The sequence below is a fragment of the Camelus bactrianus genome, chromosome 35, assembly GCF_048773025.1.
Source record: "Camelus bactrianus isolate YW-2024 breed Bactrian camel chromosome 35, ASM4877302v1, whole genome shotgun sequence".
NCBI classification, from domain to species: Eukaryota; Metazoa; Chordata; class Mammalia; order Artiodactyla; family Camelidae; genus Camelus; species Camelus bactrianus.
In genome coordinates, this window is record NC_133573.1 from 28,734,827 (window position 1) to 28,759,536 (window position 24,710).

The window sequence follows — 24,710 nt, forward strand, 5'->3', positions numbered from 1 at the left end:
CGTGGCCCAACTGGCTTGTGCGGTCAGACCCGGGTCATCTGGGCGCACCTGGCCGAGCTGCGGATACCGCAGTGGTGTCTAAAGTTTTGCAGCAGCAGGAGCCCCACCAGGAATGGACGGGAGCCCCAGGGGGCCAACCAGGCATCTTACATCTCCGGGCTGCAATTTTTAATACAGACCCACCTCTGACGTGAGCTGCCAGCACTTTGTGCGTGTACCCTGTGAAGACCCAAATATGTCACCTGCTGTTCCGCTGTGACAGTGCTACACGTGGGGTAGGGTGTGGGGTTTGGGGCACCATAGCCCTGGGTGGCTGTCCTGGCTGCAGTGGCTCCTCGTGGGACCTCAGAGCATCCCACTTCCTTATCTTAAGATGTGGCTGACAGTGAACTTCACAGGGTCGCTGTGAGGCCCAGCGGGTACAAAGTCCAGCAGGGGCCTCGCAGACGGAACTCTCAATACCTGCCAGGTCCTTTTGTGTTTATCTGCTCTCTCTGGTTACTTCTCCTTTCTTATCCTGTTAAAACACTTCTAAAAAACGGTCACACGACAGCAATCAATTGTATTTCTCCATACGAGCATTAAACAATTGAGATATGGTATTTAAGAAGCCAATGTCATGTCCAATATTGTTAAAAAATAAAACGCTTATAAATAAATTTAATCAAAGACGTGAAAACGTTAATACTGAAACCACTGAACATTACTGAAAGTAAAGATGACACATAAACGGAGGCCACAGTGCGCTTCCGGCTTGGAAGATTCAGCATGCGTACATCAGTTCTCCCCAGACTGACAAGTAGCTTCAGTGCAAATCCCAGTCATAATTCTGACCAGCTTTTGTTTTTTTAAAATAGAAGTTGAGAAGTGGGTTCTAAAATGTATTTGTCCCCACCGAGAGGAGCTCACTTCTGAGTAGAAAGGGCAGAAGATCATTCAGCAGAGCAGGGCCTTGACTCGGAGGCTGATGGCAAACAGAAAACAGGGTCGACTGTCCCCTCCGACCATGGCCACAACTGTCTGTCCAGGCAAAGCAAGCCAGGAGGCCATGGTTCCCCCGGCTGAGGCACCAGCTTGGACACCTGGCCTGGAGCTCAGCTGGAGGGTGTCAGATGCCAAAGGTGCAGCGTGAAGAAAGGCTGGGACAGCCCAGCCTCTCTTGAGGGACCTGCCAATTCCCCGACCAGGGCTCCTCCATCTTCACCACAGCTACGCGAGGCGGGGTCCCCTCTCACAGCCAGGGGTCTCCTGTGACTCCATCAACATTCCTGTGAAGATTCTCCTGCCTATCCAGACTTGCTGGGCTGCTCCGGAGCCACCGCCCTACACTCGCCGGGCAGGGACAGCTTTCTATTAACCAGCAGTCAGATGGATAGCTTGATTAACTGAGGGCTTTCCCCTTTAAGGAATGATGCCTGGGAGTCAGCGTGACTCATCTGCCCACCCCCTAAGTGTACCAGGAAGATGATGAAAGATGAGTCCTCACCAGCAGAAAGCCAAAAATCAGTTCTCTAACTTAGGAAAATGACAAGTGCTCTTTCCCGCTTTTTGTAAGTGTGACATTCTGCATGTTTGTTGCAGAAGAACATGTTATAGCTCAGTGTGACAGCAACCTGGATCCAAGCGAGAGACCAAGCAGCACTGGGAGAGCTGGAGAACTCAGGTTTATTACATCAGCAGGCCCAGAAGAGTTAACACTCCAAGCTCTGGACCCCGTCTATAGGTTTACACAGGCTTTTATAGGCTGCCAGTTTACACTTTGCAACATCATATGCAAATAAGGCATAACAAAAGTTGACTAATTAGGAACAAGCTTTGTAGAAATGGACCAATCAGGAGGGAGAGAAATAACCAATCAGGAGTGAGCTCAGGGAACCAATAGAACTTTAGGGGTAAGTAAGCTGTTTCAGAGGCAAAAAGTCAGATACAGCTTCTGGGTCAGGGAACCGGATGGTGCTGTCAGGAGACTAGTGGTGCTGCCTGGGGGTCCTGAGGGTCTTTTTATGGGGCTTCTCATCTCCTGTTCACTTCACTAAAAAGGACTGTTTTCTAATTGGGGTTATTTACATTTCACTTTGCACAGATACTCACGAAGGGTCCGTCCCTCTACTAAAGGAGACATCACCTACTGGGCACCTCTGTGGCAGGAACTAGGGGGACGAGAGATGTGGTCCCTGCCATCAAGGGGTCCCCACAAGGGGACAGAGACCATGGCTGCCATGGCAGGAGGAGGAGTGAACATCACGCAGACAAAGGGCTGGTACCTGCCTCACACACACTTGCCTGTCTAATCCCATGGCTGCGGAGTTTTACAAATGAGGAAGTGGAGGCGCAGAGAACTTTGGTGCCCCTGAAACCCAAAGTCACATGGCGAGTGAACTAGATTTGAAGGAAGCCACACTCTGAACCACTGCCCTCTCTGGCCTCGTGGAAGTGGAGGGTTAGGGAAGGCTTTCCAGCCTGAATGGTAGATTCTGGGCAGGTGGGGGGGACAGGGGAGTGACCCCAGAGCTCAAAGTGGTTCCATCTGTTCTTCTTTCTCCTGCTTTGGGCTGTGGACTCGATCAGGACAGTCCACACTCACACCCACTGGGTGGCTACCCGGCCACTGGGCCCTGTGCTGGTAGGAGGCTCTGGGACTGTTCGTGGTGCCTTGAGGGGTCTCTCAGGCTTGAGGGCTCATGGTAGCCCTCTCCTCTCTCTGTCACGGCCACCTTTACCCTCTGCAGGCCTCTGAACAATTAACCCCATATCCTTGGGTGAGCCGGGCCTCAGAGGGACCAGGGTCTCAAAGCCACAAGTTCTTTGCAGCCCTGGCGCCCGGGAGGGTCATGCTGGGCGTCTCCTCAGGGTTGGTTCCTGGGGGCACCTCGTGCCTCCTGGCACAGGCATCATGTGCTCACTGGACCTGGTCCATTTGGCTGCAGCCACCTGCGTTACAGCGGGAAGAACCCAAAGTTCAGGGAGATGAAGCGTGTCGCCGCGGGTGATGACGGTCCTCTGAGTCATTCGGGGCCGCCTGACAAATGTCATTTCAACCAGGACAGAGCCAAGGCCAGGCCCCCCGACGGAAATGAGACGTGTGGAGAGAGAAACCCTGCAATGGGCAAAGCGGCTCCTTTAAATGTCAAAGGAAAAGTGAGACTCACAGCACTGCCCTGGCCCCTGCTGATGAGAAACACACCGCCTCTGAGATGTTTCCACGTGCGGCTGGTACCTACAGAGGCCAGCGGGGGAGGGAGAGGGCTCGGAGGCCCGCGGAATCTGCAGATATTTAAGTCAGCGTGGTTGGGCCTTCCGGTCAGAAGGATGAGTAATTAACGAGTGTTCGTCTGAGAGCGTGTGTGTGTTGGGACCTGGGCTGAGTGTTCTCTGCACTATCTCAGAAATGCTCATCGGAGCCCTGGGAGAGGCGCGTGTCTCAGGCCCCGGCGATTGGTTTTGGTTCGTAAGTCCAAGGCCCATCGCACGGTCCCCGGCCTCTGCTGTGCCTCAAGGCCCCCATCCCTGACCTAAGACCTAACTCCATGCCCGTCTCACCTAGAGCAGTGCGCCTCCAGGCGCTGGGACCTCGTGCAGTGTGCACCCGACCTGCGCCACTCTCCTCCCCCTCCCAGCGCGGAGGTCAGCCCGGACGAGGCCGGGGGCAAAATGCAGCTGCTCCCTCCGGAACAGGCAGCCCACGGCGTTCTTGTGCCCGGCAAACCTCCCAAGAACTTCATTATCTGATGGGGGAAGCTCTCAGGCTGCCCACGCCTGCTGCAGACGGGCAGACGCAGCCTCGAACTGACGGCCCTGCCGAGATGGGCTGGGGAAGGGGACTCTGGGGAAGACAGAGGCGCTGAGTGGCTGTGGGGTGCCATCCCGCTGGACAGGAGTCAGACACGAGCCTGGAACCCAGGATTCCGACCCTCGTAATGACAACAGTGCTCCCACATAGAACGTTTCAGGGGTCCAGCAATGACCAGGGGATGGAACGGCTATTCAGTCCCTCAGTGGCTGCCGTCTGCATCACACACAGGAAACTGAGGCAAGAGACAGGCGGCTTGCCCAGGGTCACAATGTCTGGTTAGTCCTCTTGCCCGTCACACCCCCGGTGCCTCGTACCAGGAGGGCCACCTGGTTAATGACTGACACGGTCTCAGGATCCAACGTGTGCGGGCAGCGTGCCCAGCTCCCAGCTCCCAGCTCCCAGCTCTCCAGCCCTTGCTGTTTGTCCTGTGACCATGAGGACACCGGTTAGGAGGCTCTCAAGGCACATCCAGACCCACACCAGCTGGGTGGACGCTGGGACACCTCCTCCTCGTGCCAGGCTTCGCCCCACACCCTGCTGCAGGGTTTCTCCAGCTGCAGGGTTTCCTAACACCACCCCTGGGTCGCAGGAGTGGAAGCAGTTGTGAGCGGGTGTGCCCACCTGCACGGGTGAGTGGGCAGATGTAACTTCCTCTAAAAATAAATAAATAAACCTAATTACCACCCACCCTGCCAAAAAAAGAGGAGAAGGAAGCCCTGGAGTGTGTGGATTTATCCTCAGATAATCCAGGAAGTGAATCATTCGTAAGTAGGTGTTTTATTTGAAAGTGTAGATATAAGGAAATAAAAATTTCTTTAAAACCAGTCAGCAACTCCAGATTTCAGCTCTAGAAAGAGAATGTCTAGGGGGGAAAGGCTGCGGTGGCAGATGGCTTCTAAGTCACCAGCAAAGGTTCCGTGTCTTGGCATTTACACGTCGTGTAACCCCTGCCCCTTGGGTGTGGGCTGGACCTACTGACAACTTTTAATGAACAGGATACAGCGAAACGGGGGATGTCGCTTCTGAGATTGGGTTACCAAAAACATAGGATATTCTCTCTCGTTCCTTGGCTTGTTCACTCTGAGAAAAGCCAGCTGCCGGGGTGTGAGCTGCCCTACAGAGGGGCCCCTGTGGCAGGATCTGAGGTGTCCTCCGGCCACCAGTCAACAAGAGACAGAAGCTCAGGGTCCACTGTCTCGCAAGGAGCTACTCCTGCCATAGACCGCTCAGCTGAGCTTGGAGCCAGGACCCCCCCCCCCCCACTGCCACCACCAGCTGAGTCTTCAGATGGGACCGGGACCACAGCCCCATCTGTCCTGGATTTCAGCCTCGTGGGAGACTCTTAGCAGGAGGACCCAGCTCAGCCACACCTGTGTTCCTGACCGACAGAAACCCTGAGATAATAAACGTTGTTTCAGGCTGTTCTATGCGTGGGGTAATCTGTTACAGAGCAACAGATAACTGATACGCGTGATGATCTAATGACCATTTGGGATTTTTCCTTCTGACGGCTGCCGCCATCAGCACCGTCCTAGCATCCACATGGGCCACGCCCAGTGAACTTATGGTCAAAACAAAGACCCCTGGCTTTCAACCATGGCTGATCTTTGTGCTCACTTAGGTGGGGGTGGGAATTGAAACAACAACAACAACACAAATGCCGACGCCTGGCTTCCCTCCCAGAGATTCTTAATTCATTGGCCGGGAGTGTGGTCTGGACCTTGAGGGTTTTAAAAGCTCCCCAGGACAGTCTAACCTGGAGTAAAGTTTGGTAACCATCGGCACCGCCAAGAGGCTTCCCTCTTAGTTCCTCGAATCACAGCTAAACAAACACAGTGGATCCTCATTCTTCATGGATTCCGTATTTGCGAGTTCACCTACTTTCTAAAATCGATCGGTAACCTTGTCAATACTTTCAGACCCACTCATGAATCTGCACCAAAAGCAGCAGAAACTTTGAATCACCCAACGTGCACGCTCCCAGCTGCGGCCGGCCGAGGCGATGCTCTGCCTTCTCAGCCCAGCTCTGAAAAAAAGGTCCTTTTTATGCCACAGTTTTCTCATTTTTGTGCTGCTTGCTGGTGACTTCACATTTGAAAATGGCCCAGCGCAGAGTGCCAAAGGGCTGGCGGGTGTCCCAGGGGCAAGAAGGCTGCGATGTAAGTCACAGAGAGAACACGTGTGTTAGTTCAGCTTCTCGCAGGCGTGATCACCGAGCTGGTGGTCGTGAATTCAGTGCTTATGACTCAGCAAAACACGCCAAACGAGGTGTCCTTAACCAGAACCGCACACGACAAGGTTACATGTCGGCTGGTTGATGGAAATGTATGACCAGAAGCTCACAGGAGCCTAATTCTGTATTTCCCCAGGAGCAACAGTTGAGTATGTGCTAATTCAGTGTTTGTGGTTATTTAGCAAACGTCACCACCGTGAATAAGCAACTGTACTTGTGAGAAATAAAGGAAATAAATGGAGAGAGTCCGAAACGCATAAAAGAAAGTCGCTTACAAAGTCCGAGAGAAGCCAGCATTTGTCACTGTTTACTTAGAGAGGCAGCCCCCAGCCCTCACGGGTTGCAGCATCGCGCAGGTGTGTTACCTGGGCCCCGCTGTCCTCCCTTCCGTCCCCTCTCTGCAATTTGGCGGGTCTTTTGACACTTCTATGGTCTAAGCCAAGAGACCTGAGATGTTCTCTCAAGTTCGCCTGCGGCACACCTTCTGATCCCTTATTCTATTTTTCTGTGGGGACGTGACATGGTGTAGTGAATTGTACAAAGCCGTCTGTACAGGTGGATGGATTTTTATGTGTGGATATACCTGTGAAATCACCCCGGATCAAGGTTTAATGATCACTTTAGATTTCCGATCCTCTGATCATTTTAGAGCTGAGCCACCTACCTCCTGCTACCTGGTGAGCAACGTGAGGAATGACCTCACCTGTCAGAGAGACCTCACCCTCCGCACCCACAGCTGGGTGTGGCTTTTCTCTCCAGGCTCATCAACGTGGCCATAAATTAATAAAACACACTGACAGCCTTCCTGCCACAAAACAAAACAAAACAAGCACACTTACTGGAAAGGGGCACTTACTGCCTTCAACCACGGTGAAAAATAAAATTGGTATTATTGAATTAGCTGATTCTCTTAAAACGATTCCTGAAGGAACACAAGTCTTGAGCAAGGGCGTGGTCCCCCTTATCACTGGACAAACATTGACGGATGGTTACTTTAACAAAATCGATGTAAATCCATACCTTCTGAATATTTTTTGGCTCACAAATATTTTGATAATATCTTGAGAAGTCAGACGGGTGCTAATATGTTTGCTTCCCACACAAGACAGCAAGGTTTGTGAGATGATTTTCATTCATGCCAGTCTTTTGTGGATTCATGAGCAGCTTAGTGTTTTGAGCAAAATCACCCATAAAAGCAGTTTGTGATTGTGTGTGCGAAAAATCCTCAGAGTAGTTCTTGTTATGTGTAGTGTATGTGTATGTATATCTGTATTTATATATGTATACATTTATACTTAAATATGTATTTAAAATATATATTTATCTAAGAAAATATGTATTTTAAGATGGTTTATGATCTTGCATCACAGATTTTGTGCTGTAGGGGGACTGAGGGCCGCCTCGATCTTATCAGTGAAGCCAGCCCCAAAGCTAGCGTCGATTTGCAGATGCTAACTACTATATATTACATAGATAAACCAGTTTCTTCTGTATGGCACAGGGAACTATATTCAATGTTCTACAGTAACCTTTAATGAAAAGGAACATGAAAACGAAGGTATGTATGCACATGTAAGACTGAAACATGCTGTACGCCAGAAATCGACACATTGTCACATGGATGACTCTACTTCAATTAAAAAAAAAAAAGGCAAGTAAGCTATTTCCTGCCCCCAGCGAAGGACTTTCCTGCCTTACCCCAAGCTCACCAGTCACGGCGTTGTCCTAGCTACGAAGATGGCCGTGGGGGAGGCCGAGCTTTGACTCACTTTGACTAACACGGGAGAGGACAAGCCCCTGCCGGGGGGGGGGGGGGCGCCCTTCCTAAGAGGTGTGTCTGTGGGGGTGCTGGGAGAGGGTTGTTAGGGTGACGGCCAGTCAACATAATGAAAGAGAAAAGGGAAATTTGGTTTCAAGTGAAATATGAGTCTTAAAAGTGGGGGAGAGCGCAGATGCGGAGAAGGTAGGAGAGACGGAGGGCGGTGGGGTTGGGGGTGGTATCTGAAGGCCTAGGGACCACAGGGTCATGGAAATCTGGCCTCTCGTGCTGTCACTGGCCAAGGGCCACAAAACAGCCAGATGCCGTGACCACCGACGTGAGTCAGGGAGATGGGGCCCTGACACCAGGAGGGAAGTTGGTTGGCATGTCCCCAGCTTCTGTGTTAGGGTCCTCGACAGTTTTGTCCAGACCAGATCTGAACATGTGTGCGTTTCCACGTTGTGGCTTTTCTGGAGAAGGGAAAGGGAGCCGGCCCACGGGAAGTGAGGTCTCCCCACGCTTGAGTGCTCACGGCCAGAGGCGCCACGTACTTAGGCTGAAGATGGTAGGGCCTCCTCACCTCCCAGATCCTAAGAGGTAAAGGGAAACAGTCACCCCGGAGAAGAAGGGGTTCTGATGGCACTGCTGTGCCTGCTTCCCTCCTCCTCCTCGGGGGCCTGGGAGGTGTGGGAAGAAGAGGGGTCTGGAGGCCAGGCCACTGAGAGGCCCAGGGATCCGGGATCAGCGGGTGGCGTGTTCCTGGGGGGTGCAGGAAGGTGGTGGCTGCCTGAGGGACAGGCCACCTCTTAACAGCTGGAATCTGGTGCTGCCTTAACCCGGAGTGAGGCGAACACAGGATCTCCCAACTCAAAATGAGAACGTGCTGGGGCTCCTCCTGGAAGCCGGTGACCCATGGATCTCCCAGGAGGGTCCCTTAGCCTGGAGGGAAGACCCTCAGAGATGACCAACCAGGGCCACGGTCGGGATGGGGCCCCTCCAAGCTGTCTCCCGTCACCACCCTCCCCTTTCCTTTCGGGGCGGCCGATTTGTCTGCTGCTGCTTCACTGTTTCTGGAGGCGGGTCTGCACCCCCAGGAGTCCCCTGTCCTCATCCTCATCTCCCCTCGAGCATGGTCTCTGCCCCAGGACCCCAACAAGCCTCAGGTAAGGGCAGGAGGAGAGAATGGGGAGGTGCTGGGAGAGTCTGAGTCTCCCTGCTCACTGGTGTCTCATCCCCCTGCCTCCGAACGCCTGTGGGAACAGCTGACTCTGCCCTGAGGCAGCCCCTCAGCCAGGGACACTTCATTCCCTGGCCCTGTCCCCTCAGACAGACTCCTTAAGCCTCTTTAAGGTGCACTGAGGAAATCTGGAACCCAGTCACCCTGAGCCTCCGTCTCCTTCTGGAGCAGGGTGGATCTGCGTTTGTGACCGATGGGCGTGGATGGAGGTTTAGGGGGCACACGATGTCTTGGTGCTTAGTGCATGAATTTCCAGATGTTCCAGCAAATCAGGGTGACCTCCTGGACACCCCCGGGCCTCCGATGACTGGCTAGCGTCTCAGAAGGCCTCATCTGCAGGTGCTTAAAAAAAGACAAAAAGACCTCGGGCTCTTTTTTGTACAGAGATCATTCTAGAAACCTTCCAGCCCCAACCAGTGACCAAAGGCAAGGAAAGAAAGATACTCATTATTGTAGCGCCTCCTACGGGCTGGGACCCTGGGAAGTGCCTTTTCGTGTTGTTCTGTTAAACACATTTGTGACAGAAGCAATGTGGGTGTTTCCTGAAACACTTCATTTCCCCCATTTCCCACCCCACCTTCCCCTGTTTCTGGATGGGGCCACTGGACATGGGCTGAAGCCGAGCACTCCTCTTCCAGGCAGACCCCGACCCTTGAGCGACTGTCTGCCCCTCCTCTCTGCCCCCTTAGCTGGTTTAGTGCAGCAGGTCGCGGGGAGGACCACGTGGGGGAAAAACATGGAGCCCTGAGCTGGGGGCAGCACCACGTGGAGAACACAGGACCCCAGCTCTGTGTGCGCGAGAAGCATGTGCTTTGTCACCGCGAGTCACAACGGTTTGGGGCTGCTTGTTACAGCAGCTGGCAGTACTTCCTTAGACTAATACAGCTGGGACGATACACGCTTTACCTCTGACACAAGTGGCCCAAACAGAACGCATGGTAAAAACAGCGCTGAGACTCAGATCTGCCCAATGGCAAGGTCGCTTTCCTTTGGGGGCCTCTGGGCCACGGCCTTGGGTGCTCATTTCATTGAGATTTCATTTGCGTTAAAGGAAACGCCTGTGTCCTCTCCTCCTAGGGGCCAGCCCTCGTCTGCGGGAGAACTGTTACCAGCCCCGTCTTACAGGCGAGGAAACCCGACCTTCAGTATCTCAGAGACTTGCCCAGCGAGGTACAAACCCTAGTATGTGGCGGAACCGGACCTTGACCCCTCATCGGCCTGGGACCAGGGAACTCAGCCCCTCCCCTCCAGAAACTGCATCACAAGCTCTTTGAGAGCCAGGGTTGGGTGGTCATTTTTCTGCTGTTCTCAACAAACAGCCACTGATCGATTGCTTGACCCACAAGACTGTTTGAAATAAAACAGAATGTGTTTCTTTGAAGGTGTCCAAATCCTTTAGAAGATCATTTACAACTTGTTTCCAAAGAACCTCTGGGCACAACCAGTCTGTTACCCCCAGCCTTGCGGTCACAGCCCCTCCCCCGGCGCCCACGCCGACCTTTCCCCATCAGCACACGCTGTCTGGAGGCAAAGCCGAGAGCAAGAGGCCAAGATTCAAATCTATTTCAGGCAAGAATCTGCAGGAACGGAGCTGAAGTTCTGCAAACAACACTGCGTTTAATTTTAGACGAGAACCTGACTGACCTGTGCCCGTTCGTTGTGCTGATGTGTCATTGTTTAAAGTTTCAACAGTCTTGGTATTTTCCTCCCGAGACTGAAGTTAAATAAGAAGCTGGCACGAAGGACCAGATATTTCTGGCTGTATGTGTCTGCTGAGTAGGCCTGGCTGCCAGCGCGTTTTCCGAGCCACCGGGGAAGATGTGCTTTCTACAGAGCAAGAGGGGATGTGCGAAATGTCCTTGGAGTAATGCCTGTGAGGTGCTCAGAGAAGACTCGACTCTGTTTAGACATTCTGTTTCTTCGCAGTTCCCTCCCTGGGGGACTCCTGGCTCTCTCTCCAGACAGTGTGTGTGTGGGGTGGGGGAAAGGCAGCGTGCAGGGAGTCTGGAGGGGGGAATTGGGACTCCACCATCAGGGAAGCGTGGATTTTTCTTACGAGGGAGATGGCATCATTCACACTTGGAAATCCCGCGTGGAACAACTTGATTAAATACTACATGGCCCAGGTTACCCAGAGGGATGGTGGATCCTGGGGAAGAGCTTTTTTAAAAAAAGTCCACTGGATCAAAGATCACAGGTTCACCGATGGCAGCAGGCAGTGCATAACGGCACCGAGGGTCCACACTCTAGAACATTTGCTGGCACGTTATCCTCAATTTATTAAGCACTACGCAGAGGCACCCTCTGTGGTGGGGAAGACCCATAAAAAAGCTTGTGCGCTTAAAAATGTGCATCCACATAATCTGAGTTATGGCTGTTGGGACAGATCTCCCATATAAGGACGCCTGGGAGGGAGTTCAGATGGTGTCATCTGTGATTCATCTGGGCCCCAGGACGCCAAAACACGCTATGATCTTGAGTTGGAACCACATCGACGTCCTCCACAGTCTCTCCCGCCTCCAAGACAGGGATTTTGGGTCCCTTGTCGCTTGGAAAGGGACGTCTGGTTAATTCTGTGATGCTGGAAATACCAGTGCCGTCCCCAGACCCTGGGCTCCTTGTTGGAAAGGCGGTCCCATAAGTATCCTGGAAGCACTTTCTTTGTGCTGAACACTCTCTATCCAGGGCATCTGGGGGTCCAAGGTGAGGTGCACACCACACATAGAGTTTCAAGTCCTCGGGGAGGAGCCCAGGGGACATCGTCCCTGGCTAGTGGCTTTGGAGGTAGACGTGCAGGATGGTGGTGCCTCCTTCTGGTGTCCTGGTGGAGGCCATTGCCCCTCGTTTCTGCCCAGGAGCCGCTTCTGAAGCCAGTAGCTGGAGTGCACAGTGTCCTCCCCGACGCCAGGATGGGGCCTGTGTTGAGAGCAGATGTTCCCCAGAAGTGTAGGGGCGAGGTCCAGCCCTGCCCAGCCTTGCTGCTGCCCTCTCAGCTTCAGGCTGGAGCCTCCTGGGCTCCTCGGGTCAGGATGAACAGAAGGGATGCGGATGGCAGTGATCCTAAGGGTTCTGGAGCGGCCTCTTTGCCCTGGGCACCCTTGCTGGCCTTCCCCGGGAGCTGGGTTTGCATTCTGGATGAGTCCCCAGCCCAGTAGCATTCCCCGGTGTGGGCGACACCCCCTCGAGCTAGGCTCCCGTCTCCTCCCCTAAGCTCTGCTCTGGCTGCACACCCCTGACCCCCAGGAGCCGTCTCCCTTCTGGGTGATCCGGTCCCTTCTGCCGTATCCACTCAGCTTGGCATGGGAGGACTCATGCCACCCTCCCACGCCATGAAGCAGAAGAGCCTTCAGAAGGTGCTAGGTTCCCCTGGTCCTGCCAGGAGACTGCTCCAGGCAGGTGCTCCATTCAGTCTTCTTCAGGGAAGAACCTAGTCTTCCAGGCACCCCCATCCAATGCTTGGCTGCATCTGTGGTACCCGGAGGGTCTCTGGGGTGCGACCTCTCAGCCAGGCAACTCAGTGAAGCGCTCTCTGTGACCCTGCACTTGGCTGGTGATCGGAATGTGGGGCTGAGGAAGGAGCCCCTCCCCCAGAGGGGACGGAGCACCGCTCTGACTACCCAGACTCTCTCCCAGGAGAAAAGGTGCCTGGAAAGCGCACGTGATGGAGTGGACAGTGCGGGCAGTGGCTCAGGTGCCCCGAGATCTCAGGGAGGGCAGGTCAGCCGGATTTCCTTCCAGAATGCCAGGTTGATCTTGTCCTGGGATTGTAACAGGACCATCCCTACTCTCAAAAGGAGCTGCCTTTGATGTATTGTTTGCTCCCAGCTCCGTGACGCTCAGATCAGATGTACCCACGACTTCCCCTGGTGCCCAGACAGGACGTGCACGGAGATGAAGTGCTTGGCCCGACGGGTGACTAGGGGAGGAAGCGTCCAGCCTGGAGGACACCGGGCGACTCTCATCGCTGCGAGGTTTCTTTGATGTGAGACGAGGCCTTTTTATCTAGCAAAGGGCCGGGATCCAGGGCGGGGAGCTCCCACACATGGGGGCCCAGCAGACGCCCCGGGGGTGCATGCGACAGGGGAGGAAGGTCTGGGCTCCCCACGAGGGAGGACTTCCTGACTACCAGGACTTTCTCCCAGTGCGAGGTGGAGAGCTCCCCGTCACCAGAAGTGTTCAAGCGGAGTCTGCACAACACAACACGTCGTGGGACTCAGTGCTGCTTGCCAGCCCTGCTGGATTGCAAGCTTTTGGAGCCGGACCGTCATTTCTTTATCAGAGGATGACTGATGCTTTTATGGTTTTGACCTCATCCTGTGAGGTCAGCTAGGAGCGAACCCTTTATCTCAGGAAGGCAGCAGGGGCAAGTGACAGGCTCAGAGCTGCACATGTTCAGGGAGTGAGGGTTGGAATTCACACACCCCTACGTTTCTTGAGTCCCCGGGCAAGGCACTCGTGGCAGCACCTGCAGTGGCCAGAGCCCTGGGGAGCAGAGCAGCCTGGCTCTCCTGGCACCAACTTCTGGACCCACCAAGGAGGCCACGATGCTCGACACTTAAGTACCACTTCATCCCCAGGCCTCGGATTTGGAGGGGAGGAGAGGGGCGTTTCACTTCTCCTGCAGTGTAATTCTTTAGTATACTAATTGCTTATACAATTTTAAAAAATAAGTTTTAACATTTCTCACTTGGAGCCAAGTGATCCCCACCACAGTGCAGCTCCCCTGGGGGCTGGACTGGGTCGTTAACCTGATAATAGTCCCTGAGCCCTGAAGCACGGCTAGTTCATCAGGTCCCACCATGGAATGGCCTGGGGACAAGGGATGCCCAGCTGGCCACGCGAGGGCTGGTTTCACGGGTGGTGGGTGGTGGGGAGGCGGTGTTTTGGATCCAGGGTCTCCAAGGAAACCCAGGGTCATAGCATTTCTGGGCTGCAGGGCCCTTCGGAACCTGCTAGCTGAGCATTTTTTAAAGGTGCTTCCCAGAGTCCTAGGGGTCAGGGGAGGCCTTCCCCCACCTTGACCCTAACCCTCGCCTTCTTCAACTGGAGAGCCCCTGTTTTGCTCTGCCTTGTAGACCTGGCCTGGCAAGGGCTCTCGTGTGTCATGTTCCAGACAAGGAGCCTGGAGTTCAAGAGAGGAAGTGTCCCCTTGGTGCAGCCAGGCCTGGAGCCAGACTGGGGGCAGTCAGCACGGCCAGGCCTGGCAGAGGCACGTGGGGTCGGGGGTGGGGCAGTTCTTCTGAGAAAAGCCATGGGTCCTGAGCATTGAGGGCAGCTCGGGGCGTGGGGGGACGTGGCAGTGGGAGGCTCCGGGGAGCTGAGCGCTTCCAATCAAGGTCTGGGGGTGCAGGAGGACAGACCGCTTCCTGGTCAGGGGCGCCCGGCTCCGGTGTGGGGACGCCGCTGGTCTGCTCTTGGCCGGCCTCACAGGCCCGCGCTTCCTGACCTTGGGCGGAAATGTGATGTTTGCGGGCCGTTCTGGGGGGAGGGGAGGTGGGGCGCCTGTGACGCACTCTCAGAGGGGTTAAGAACGCCTGCCGACGGTGGCCACGTGGACACCCTGGGCCGTACCCCCTAGTTTTCTTGCTCCAAGTCACTTTTTTGTTGTCTACCCCTGTGATTCCCTCAATCACAAAACACCCTCCATCCTTGGAATTTGGAATCATTATTCTGCACTAGATTGCCTATCTGTGTGTGTGGGGAGAGGGTGGGAGGGTCCCGGAGGGAGAGAGACTGCATTCCATCAGTGTGTTTGTGTGTGTGTGTTTGTGCATGCGTGCGTGGATGAACCGGCATTTGTACCCTGGCTGTGACTCAGAGTTGGAGGCGCCCCCGTTTCCTCCCTCTTCCTTCTTTCCGCTTGCACTTGGCTTCCCCTGCTCCAAGGGCTCTGTGCGTCCTCTGATCTGCGCTGCTTTTTCCGGGCCCGGCTCCAAGGGCGTGCCAGCAACCTGGCCCACGGCAGCAGCGGAAGCCAGCGTGGCTCTAGAAAAGCATCGGTTTAATTAGCAGAAACGATCTGTGGAGTCTCCCAGGGATCAGGACCCATTTTTCAGTGGCTGGCCCCATGCCGAGCCTGATGAGTTTTCCAGCAGGACTGTTTTGTTTTGTTTTGTTTTGTTTTTAATTGAAGTATAGTCGATTTACAACGTTGTGTTAATTTCTGGTTGTTTTGGGTTTTGAACTGAGTCACTGGCGTTGGGCTCTGACCCGAAGGCCGGCCTGGGGAAGGTCCAGACGTGGTCCTGTTTGGACCTCTTGCTTGCTCTTGGTGGGCAGTGCTGGGCACACTGGGGGAGTCTCCAGGGACGTGCAGGGGGCACTGGGTGCCGCTGGCTGGGGAAGGGTGCAGTGCCACACAGACTGGGCTCACTGGACTGTCCCTCTCAGGCGAGGGGGCTGCTCCGTGGGTGTGGACTGCTAGCTGGAGAGGGAAGTGGCTTCAGAGGATGACATTTCTGGAGCCCGTGTTCTTCATGCAGCTCTGGGTGTGCTGGAGGGCAGGAGCTGCAGCGGGGAGCCTCCGGTCCCCCGAGGGAAATCCACTGGGTCACAGAGTGACACAGAACGAGGCAAGTGGATGGTCCCAACAGGTCATCTCAGGTTTGGTTTAAATCAAAGAGGCCACTGGAGAGCCCCAGGTTCCACAGAGAATGTGCTGGAGAGAGGATGAGCTCAGGGAACCCCCGGTTCTCAGCCCCCAGGTTCAGGTCTCTGGGGATACCTGGATCCCCACATAAAAGTCCAGATCACTCTCAGGCTGTAAAGCCATCCTTGTCACTCTGGGATTCCTCTCGGGGCTCTGGACTGTCCTGTGCCCAACAGGCCTTTTTGGGGAGAGAGCCCTTAAGGCCTTTTTCCAAGAAGTCTCTTTTACAGAAAGGTAGGTTTCCTCCAGGGGACCGGGCTGCCTTCTGGTCACCCCTCCATGTCTGCCTGCATCCTCCCCGAGATGGGCCTCTGGACCCCTGACGCCCTGACCCTGGCTGAGGAGGAGAGCGTGGCGGGTGTTTACGCGGCTTTGCTTCCGGCTGGGTCACACAGACCTTCTGTGTCTCCCACCGGAGGTCCAGCTCCTCTCAACCTTTTCTCTTCTTCTGCTTGACCACTCCCGTCTCTTCAGGGCCCTGACACTGCTGTGTGGTGCCCTCCACTGCCCCGTGGTTTCCCTGCACCCTAAGCCTTCACAACCAGTCCCTTTACCACACTCTCCTCGGACTATCCTAGTTAGAAAACCATCTTTTCTGGACTTTCCTATAAAGTGAGGTTTGACAGGCTTATGCTCTGAGGGCAAAGCTCCTTGGACACGTGTGCTGGAGAGCAGACAAGTGGTGGAAAAGTGAGAAAAAGAACTCCGGGGCTCAGAGCTGCAGTATTATCTGGAATTACAGCCCATGCTTGCTGGACTGGTCCCACAGGTGCACCCACAACTGGGTGATCTCACAGCTGTGGCTGAGTCCCAGGGTGAGCCACCTCTGCCCAGTTCACAGGGGCCTGGATAAGAATCGGGGTGCCAGCCTGCCCCCTGGGACCCCTCACTGAATACTGATGATTACTGGAAGTCCTTTGTCCCAGGGTCCCAGCCCTGGTAATTAAACTGAAAATCTCCCACGGTCCTGTGTGCACCCAGCTTCCCGGCCCCAGGTAGGGGGATGCCAGACCAGAGAGAGACCCTGCTGGATGCTATGACACTATATATAGAAAACCTGAAGTCGCCACCAAAAAAACTATTTAAACTAGTAAATGAATTCAGTACAGTCGCAGGACACATGATTAGTGCACAGAAACCTATTGCTTTTCTATACACTAGTAACGAACTATAAGAAAGAGAAAGCAAGATAACAATCCTATTTACAGTTGCACCCAAAAGAAAAAAATACCTAGGGATGAACTTAACCAAGGAGGTGATAGACCCACACTCTGAAAACTATAAACCTTTGATGAAGGTAATTGAAGATGATGCAAAGAAATGGAAAGATATCCCATGTTCATGGATTGGAGGAATTAATATTGTTAAAATGTCCATACTACCCAAGGAAATCTACAGATTTAATACAATCCCTGTCAAAATATCTGTGACATTTTTTCACAGAACTAGAACAAATAATCCTAAAATTTATATTGAGCCACAAAAGACCTCAAATTGCCAAAGCAGTCTTGATAAAACAAAACAGAGCTGGAGCCATCACACTCCCTGACTTGAGATTATACTACAAAACTACAGTGATCAAAACAGCATGGTTTATGGTTTTTTTTTTTTTTTTTAACTATTCAGCCATAGAAAAAGAATAAAATCATGCCATTTGCAGCACCATGGATGGACCTGGAGAACATCATACTAAGTGAAGTAAGCCAGAAAGAGAAAAAAAAATACCATATGATATCACATATATGTGGAATCTTAAAAAATGACACAAATGAACTTATTTATGAAACAGAAACAGACATACAGATATAGAAAATAAACTTATGGTTACCAAGGGAAAAAAAAAGGGTAGGAAGGGATAAGTTGGGAGTTTGAGATTTGCAGATACACACTACTATATATAAAATAGACAAACAATGATTTTCTACTGTCCAGCACAGGGAACTATATTCAATATCTTGTAGTGACCTATAATGAAAAAGAATATGAAAAGGAATATACATATGTACATGTAAGACTGAAACATTATGCTATACACAAGAAATGGGTACCACATTGTAAGCTAACTGTACTTTGATTGAAAAAAAAAGAGAAAAAACCCCCAACAAAACCCAGCATGGTACTGGCACAAAAAGAGATTCATAAATCAATGGAACAGAATAGAGCCCAGATGTAAACCCATGCACTTATGGTCAATTAATCTATGACAAAGGAGGCAAGAACGTACGATGGAGAAAAGACAGTCTCTTCAATAAGTGGTGCTGGGAGAACTGGACAGCTACACGTAAAAGACTGAGATTAGAACATTCTCTAACACCTTATACAAAAATAAACTCAAAATGGGTTAAAGGCCTAAATGTAAAGACCTGAAACCGCAAAACTCCTAGGAGAGAACCTGAGTAGAACACTCTTTGACATAAGCTGTAGCAACAAGTTTTTGGATTTTTCAACTAAGGCAAAAGAAACAAAAGCAAAAATAAACAAGTGGGACCTAACTAAACGTAAAATCGTTTGCACAGCAAAGGAAACCCTCAACAAAGCAAAAGACAAACTATTGAATGGGAGAAAATATTTGCAAATCATATGATCGATAAGGGGTTAACATCCACAATATACAAACAGCGCATATAACTCAATGTCAAAATAACAACCTGATTGAAAAATGGGCAGAGTCCTAAATAGACATTTTTCCAAAGAAGATGTATGGATGGCCAACAGGCTCATGAAAAGATGCTCAACATCACAAATCATCAGAGAAATGCATATCAAAGCCACAATGAACTATCACCTCACACCCTTCAGAATAGCTATCTTCCAAAAGTCTACAAACAATTGTTGGCAAGGAGAGGAGAAAAGGGAACCCTCCTACACTGTTGGTGGGAATGTAAATTGGTGCGGCCACTATGGAGGACAGTATGGAGGTTCCTCAACAAACTGAAAATAGAACTACCATGTGATCCAGCAGTTCCACTCCTGGGCACATAACTGAAGAAAATGAGAACACTAATTCAAGAAGATACATTCACCCCAATGTTCACAGCAGCACTATTTACAACAGCCATGACATGGAAGTGACCTAAGTGTCCATCGACAGATGACTCGATAAAGATGATGTGGTGTTTGTGTGTGTATATATATATGTGTATATGTGTGTGTGTGTGTGTATATATATATATATATATATATATATGCAATGGAATACTACTCAGCCATAAAAAATAATGAAATGTTGCCATTTGCAACAACATGGATGGACCTAGGTAGTTATGCTTAGTAAAACAAGTCAGAGAAAGACAGCTACTCTGTTATCACTTATACGTAGAATCTGAAAAATAAATGAATGTATATAACAAAACAGAAACAGACTCTGAGATACAGAGAACAAAGCAGTGGTTCCCAGTGGGGAGGGGGGAGAGGGGAGTGGCAAGATAGGGGTAGAGGATTAAGAGGTAGAAACTACCACGTCTAGAATAAACAAGCGACAGGGATGTGTTGTACAGCACAGGGAATACAGACATTATTTGATAACTAACTATAAGTGGAGCGTAGTCTATAAACATGTTGACACACTATGTTGTACAGCTGAGACTAATATAATACTACAGGTCAACTATACCTCAATAAGAGCATAATATGAAGGCCTTCAAGGCAACGAGAAACCCCGCTGGTGTATCAGCCAGGGTTCTCCAACAGGACATGCAGAGATTCAGGAGATTGATGCTGAGCCGGCTCATGTGATGACGGAGGCTGAGATGTCCCTGCATCTGCCGTCTGCAAGCCGGGACCCAGCAGAGCCGGGGTGCGGTTCAGTCCGAGTCCGAAGTCTGAGAACCGGGAGCTCTGTGGTCTGGGGGCAGGAGCAGGTGGACATTCCAGCTCAGCAGAGAGAGCGACTTCCCCCTTCCACCACCTTTTTGTCCCCTTTGGCCACAAAGGATGAGCCGAGGCCCCTGCACCAGGGAGGGGTCTGCTCTCCTCCACCCCCTGATTCGAATGTGAACCTCTCCTAGAAACACCCTCACAGCCACAGGCAGAGACAGCGCTTTGCCAGCTCCCTGGGCATCCCTCAGCCCCATCAGGCAGACACATTACATCAGCCGTCACCCAGGCTGAAGTAGCAAGAGAGAAGGGTCAGGGTTGGGCTCTGCGGTCGTCCTAATGGGTTCCAGGACTTCTCGCCCTTGGCAGACACTCAGGCTGGTCGAGGTGCAGGAGGAAGGGGTCAGGGAAGGATGTGATTCTTTCCACGTGAACGTGGTTGTGTTTTCATGACGGAACTATAGGAACACTCAGACTCTCAGAGGCAGAGGGTCCGGGTGGGGAGAGGAATCCATCTGTGGCTTTTTCAATACTCCTAGGAACGACTTTGCTGTATCCCACCTCAGACACGCCGGCACCAGCTAGACCCCCTTCCTCTGAGGCTGGGGTCCCGGGCCCACGTTTCCAAGCTTTAATCACCCCAGCCGGCTCCTTCTGCTGCCTGAGCAGGGAGACGGAAGAGTTCTCTTCTTGCCTTTTCAGTTACCTGCTTAGCAATTTATACTCTTGCAAGTATTTGCATGGAGTCTTCTCTGTTCAAGGCCCCGGCATGGGATGTTTTCTGTCTGAACCCTGCCCTGCACCTTTGCAGTTGGTGGCAGTGAGTGACTCCAACCTGGCTGGGAGGGGCCAGGGAGGGAAGGGAGATTGCAGGGAGCAAGCAGGGGCAGGAGGCAGAGAGAGGAGGGCGCTTGGAAGGCGGCTCTGAGTCACTTCTGCTGCCTGGGGCCAGGTGTGGTGGTGTGGGGGGTGGAGGGGTGGGGGCACTGCTGATGCTTGGAGAGCAGGGATCAGGAAAGCCCTCCTCTCTCAGGGCTTCAGTCCTGGGCTGCGGGTGGGGTGCTGCCTGCTTTCCAGGCCGTCCTGGCCAGTCAATGTCCCTGCAAACTGTCCAGCTCCCGACCCGGCTGCCTGGCACTCGACGACCTGCCCCTCAGCTGGCTCCCTGGCGCCTTTGGTGGCCTGGCTGGGACTGGGAGAGGGGGCTGTGGGGTCCGGCCTGGAGGAGACTGAATTCCCTCATGCCCAATTCGGAAGCCCCACTGCCTGGGTCCTGCCCCTAACTCTAGTCCTCAGGAATCCCTGTCCCTTCTGCAAATCAGCGCCTCCGTGGCCTGCCCGGACTTGTCCTCCAGGCAGCTCCAGCCGGTTCCACCGGGAGTGGCTATGTGGGCACAGGCTGGGCCCGAGGGAGGTCTGGAAGCGGCCGGAGAGGTGAGAGGGCCTCGTGGGAGAGAGGCCGGCACGGAGGCCCCTCGTGATGCGCTGATTTGTGGTCCCCCAAATTCAGATGCTGAAGCGCTCACCCCCAGCACCTCTGAATGTGACCGTATTTGGGGACAGGGTCTTGACAGAGGTGATAAGTTGAAATGAGGCCCATAATCCAGCCTGCCTGGTGGCTCTCTAAGAAGAGGGACACGGACGCCAGGAGTGTGCGCCCAGCAGGACCGCTGAGGAGAACACCAGGCCTGCAGGCACCTGGCTCTTGGGCTCCCAGCCTCCACGTGAGGACGCGGTGGGCGGCTGCGGCGCAAGCCCCCAGCGCGGTGTTCTGTGGGGGCGGCGGGCGCGAACCAAAGCCGTCCCCGCATCTCCTCCAGCGGATCTGAGTCTTCCACTGCTCTGGCCTCCCTCCTGGTGGAGGCCGAGACCCAGGCCCACGAACTCAGCCGCTTAATATAGCCCAGAGGTGCTCTCGGGCGGGTCGGGGGGTCAGAAGTCTAGAACCAAAGCTCTGGTAAGGCTGGTTCTTTCTGGACGTGTTGGGGCGGGTGGGGACCTGTTTCCTCACCTGCTTCTTGAGTTACTTCAAGTCTAGGGCCGGGCTCCAGGCATCGTTCCCTGGACGTAGGTGGCCTGGCCAGCCTGGGCTTGCCCGGCGTGAGAGGCCGCGCAGGGCAGGGCGCGTTTCTAAGTGGCTCTCTGGCCCCTGTCAGCCCTGGGAGCATGCAGGAGTTTCCCGAGCTCGGAGCCTTGGCATCCTTATCTGGAAAACGGGAACCGTGGTGCCTCCCTCGCTGCGCTGTCTCGGGAACTAATGGGAAAGCTCTCTTTTTGCAGGGAAAGAGCTCAGCAGAGAGCTCAGCGCTGACTTAGTGCTCGGAGAAAGCTGGTCGTCACGATGTTCAGAGTCTCTGGTGTTTTGGTCCTTTCAGCCCTGCAGTGTCTGGGGAGCCGACCGGGCCCCGCTGTGTGTGTGTGTGTATGTGTGCGCGCACGTGCGTGTGCGTGTGTGTGTATGCGTGGTGGGGGGGGTGCTATGAGGCTGACGGGACTGGGGCAGGTGGTACTGCTGACGCTCAGTGCAGTCCTGATTTCCTCCAAGGGACCCTCACGGACCCCTGCCCCAAACGTGGGCTTTGAAGAACCTTCCTTCCCTCCCCCTGTTCCAGGCACTCGGATAGGACATGGTGTGACGCTGACTTCATCCCTCCACCCCGACACCCGGCCCGCCCTCTGAGTTGACACCCACGGTTAACCACCGTGGGACTGTGCGCGGGCCGGACGCCACCCCGAGGGGAGGCAGAGCCCCTCGTCCCTGGAGGGTGCCTGTGTGTTCTCGCCTGCGGGGTGCTGGGAGGTGCGTGTGTGTATGTGTGTGTGTGTGTGTGATTGTGGGGTGTGAGGGGTTGTGTGTGATGTGGGTAAGTGTGACTGCATTAGAGTAAGTGCAGGAGTCTGTGTGAGCAGCGGGGCAGGCCGGGCGGGGCCGACCCCCCCAACACCAGCAGACGCAGCCCCGGGGTGGGAGGTAGGGGCCGAGGGCGCAGAGCTCACAGGGGCTGTAGTCGGAGGGTGAACTTGTCTTCTCCCCAGGGTTGGGGAACTGACCCCAGTCTCCAGAGACCGAATGTCATTTCAGGCTTGGCTGTCCCACTGCCTCCGGGGGGCCCTGGTTCTGGGTTTGGGATGGATGACTGGAGGCTGGGGCTTTCTGGGGAGCGGACGTGGCCGATGAAGGAGCAAAGGCAATGGGGTCGGACTCACCTGGTCCATGTGGCCTTGGTAAAGTCAGGCAGCCCCCGGAGTCTCCGTTCCTGACCTGGAAAATGGGCTGTGGTCCCCGAGCCCCTGGGTGGAGGAGAGGAGTTGGTGAGCTGACTTAGGTGGGCTCCACTAATGTGAGCAGGGGCTCAGCACGGTGCTAGGTGCATGCCTGGCGCTCACAGACATCAGCCGCCTGGCTCCCGGGTACCTGGCTTGGCAGGGCACCTGCAGCCCTGCTCCTCCCACTCCTCCCCGCCGCCCCCCTGCAATCTGTGTGGAAGAGGCCTCGAGAAAGTCCTGCCAAAAAGCTCACTTACCAGGGTGGAGGGTGGTCCCCGCCAGGTTCCTGTTTGCCTGAACCAAAGCCGCAAGCCCTTCAAAGGAACCTCGCAAACCCGGATGGAACAGTTTGTTTTCTTCTCACACAGGAGGCAGGAAAGTTTGCTAAGTCAGGCTCCATTAAACCCTCAAAAGGCCCTTTGTTCCAGCTAAGACGAGGGAAAAATTACAGAACGGGGAGAGAGTGTGTGCTTGTTTCTGTTCTTTGCGTGTCTAGGTAAAACAGCCACACCTGGCCCCCTCCCCGCCCCTCCCACCCCCCACTGACTCCTCTGCCGATCAGCTCTCCTGTTTGTCTCAGGACCACCCAGCCAGCAGCGACTTCCAAGGGCTCTGAGTCCAGTTGGATTTTCATTTTCCGAATAACGACTTGTACTACTTATGAAATCACAGAGCTCTGTGGTACTCGCAAGTGTTTATATTACCGGCAGTGATGCAGCCGAGGCTCCTGCCTAAGTTAACTGGCTAGTCCCTGGCTGAGCTGGGGCTGGAACCAGGCCCCTCGGTATTCGGCCTGGGCTCAGCCTGCGGTCCTGCGTGGTCACTCCTGGCGCTGACGTGGACAAGTCCGCTTGTTCCTGACCCCTTTGTCTATAGTAAAGAGAGAGCTATGTTAAGATTTGTTTGTCCTTATGAAATCACAGAGCCCTCCTGGCAGGTCACTGTGTGCCCGGCACCGCCGGCAGTTGTGCAGTGTGCAACCTGTGAGATGGAACGGGGTGGCCCCACTCCCAGGGTTAATCTGATAGTGTTCATCCATCCCTCCGGCACATGGAACGATGCCCTTGGCGGGGAATGATGACTTTGATCCTGAGATTGGTGGTCCTAATGCACATAATCCAATAATCCAGCTGTGTGGAAAGAGGCCAGTGGGCACGGGCCTCTACTCCTGGACACCAAAGCTGTAGGAGGCCCCTGTACTCTTAGCTGGGCTGGGCTGGGTGGGCGTAGGTGTGTTGGCAGGGAAGCCGTCCTTAGGGGGCAGACAGACATTTGAGGGTGGGTACTCTGGTGGGGCAGAGTGCTCTGGCCCAGGTTTTGTCCCTAGGCAGCTAGAGAATGCGGAATGTCAGTAGTGTCTGTCTTGACTCAGAGGTGATAGCCCGAATTATGGCTCCCCTCCCGCTGGCTCCATTTCCTGATCTACTAAAACCAGGCAGAGCAGCGCCTGGCCCCCACTGCCCTTAAGGACGGACAGGCCAAAAGGGGCTGGGTTTTGTGAACTATCACCGGGGCGTGGCTTGGTGTCACAGCACGGTGCCTGGGCGTTTCTGGGGGACACGGGAGGAGGCATCTCGGCTGTGACCCATCTCCATGCTGGGTGCTCTGTAAGGGCACATTGCTCCTCTGTGCCACCAAGGAGATCACCTGCCATCACAACTCTTTTAGGGTGAGCTAACCCTGAGTTAGGACTTCTTTAAACAGCCTTGTTGAGGTGTAATTGACATTCAAGAGATTGCACCTGTTTAAAGTGGGCAACTTGATACGTTTTGACAAGTGAATAGACAATTGAAACCAGCCCCCAAAATAAGATCACGAACAGAGACATCACCCCCAAAAGTCTCCTCGCGCCTCTCCCCCCCCCGCCTCGAACCCAGGCAACCACTGCTGAGGTGGTAAGGTGTGCCGTGACCTCAGGGATCTTAAATGCAGAGGAAGGAGGCTGAGGGGAGGTCA

At 53.8% G+C, this 24,710-nt stretch overlaps 1 long non-coding RNA gene across 3 annotated transcripts; it reads right to left on the minus strand.

The window, feature by feature from the left end:
• Positions 1-1,651: 1,651 nt before the first annotated feature.
• On the minus strand, positions 1,652-23,652 carry LOC123618929 (uncharacterized). 3 transcript variants are annotated; one of them, XR_006727410.2, is made up of 4 exons: positions 23,459-23,652; positions 23,012-23,182; positions 22,695-22,778; positions 1,652-19,515 (listed from the first exon to the last, which is right to left on the minus strand). It is a non-coding gene; the product is annotated as an uncharacterized LOC123618929 (long non-coding RNA). The 3 variants fall into 3 exon arrangements; XR_006727409.2 differs by lacking the exon at positions 23,459-23,652 and adding an exon at positions 23,302-23,452; XR_012504117.1 differs by lacking the exon at positions 23,459-23,652 and having other exon boundaries at positions 23,012-23,284.
• Positions 23,653-24,710: the final 1,058 nt, after the last annotated feature.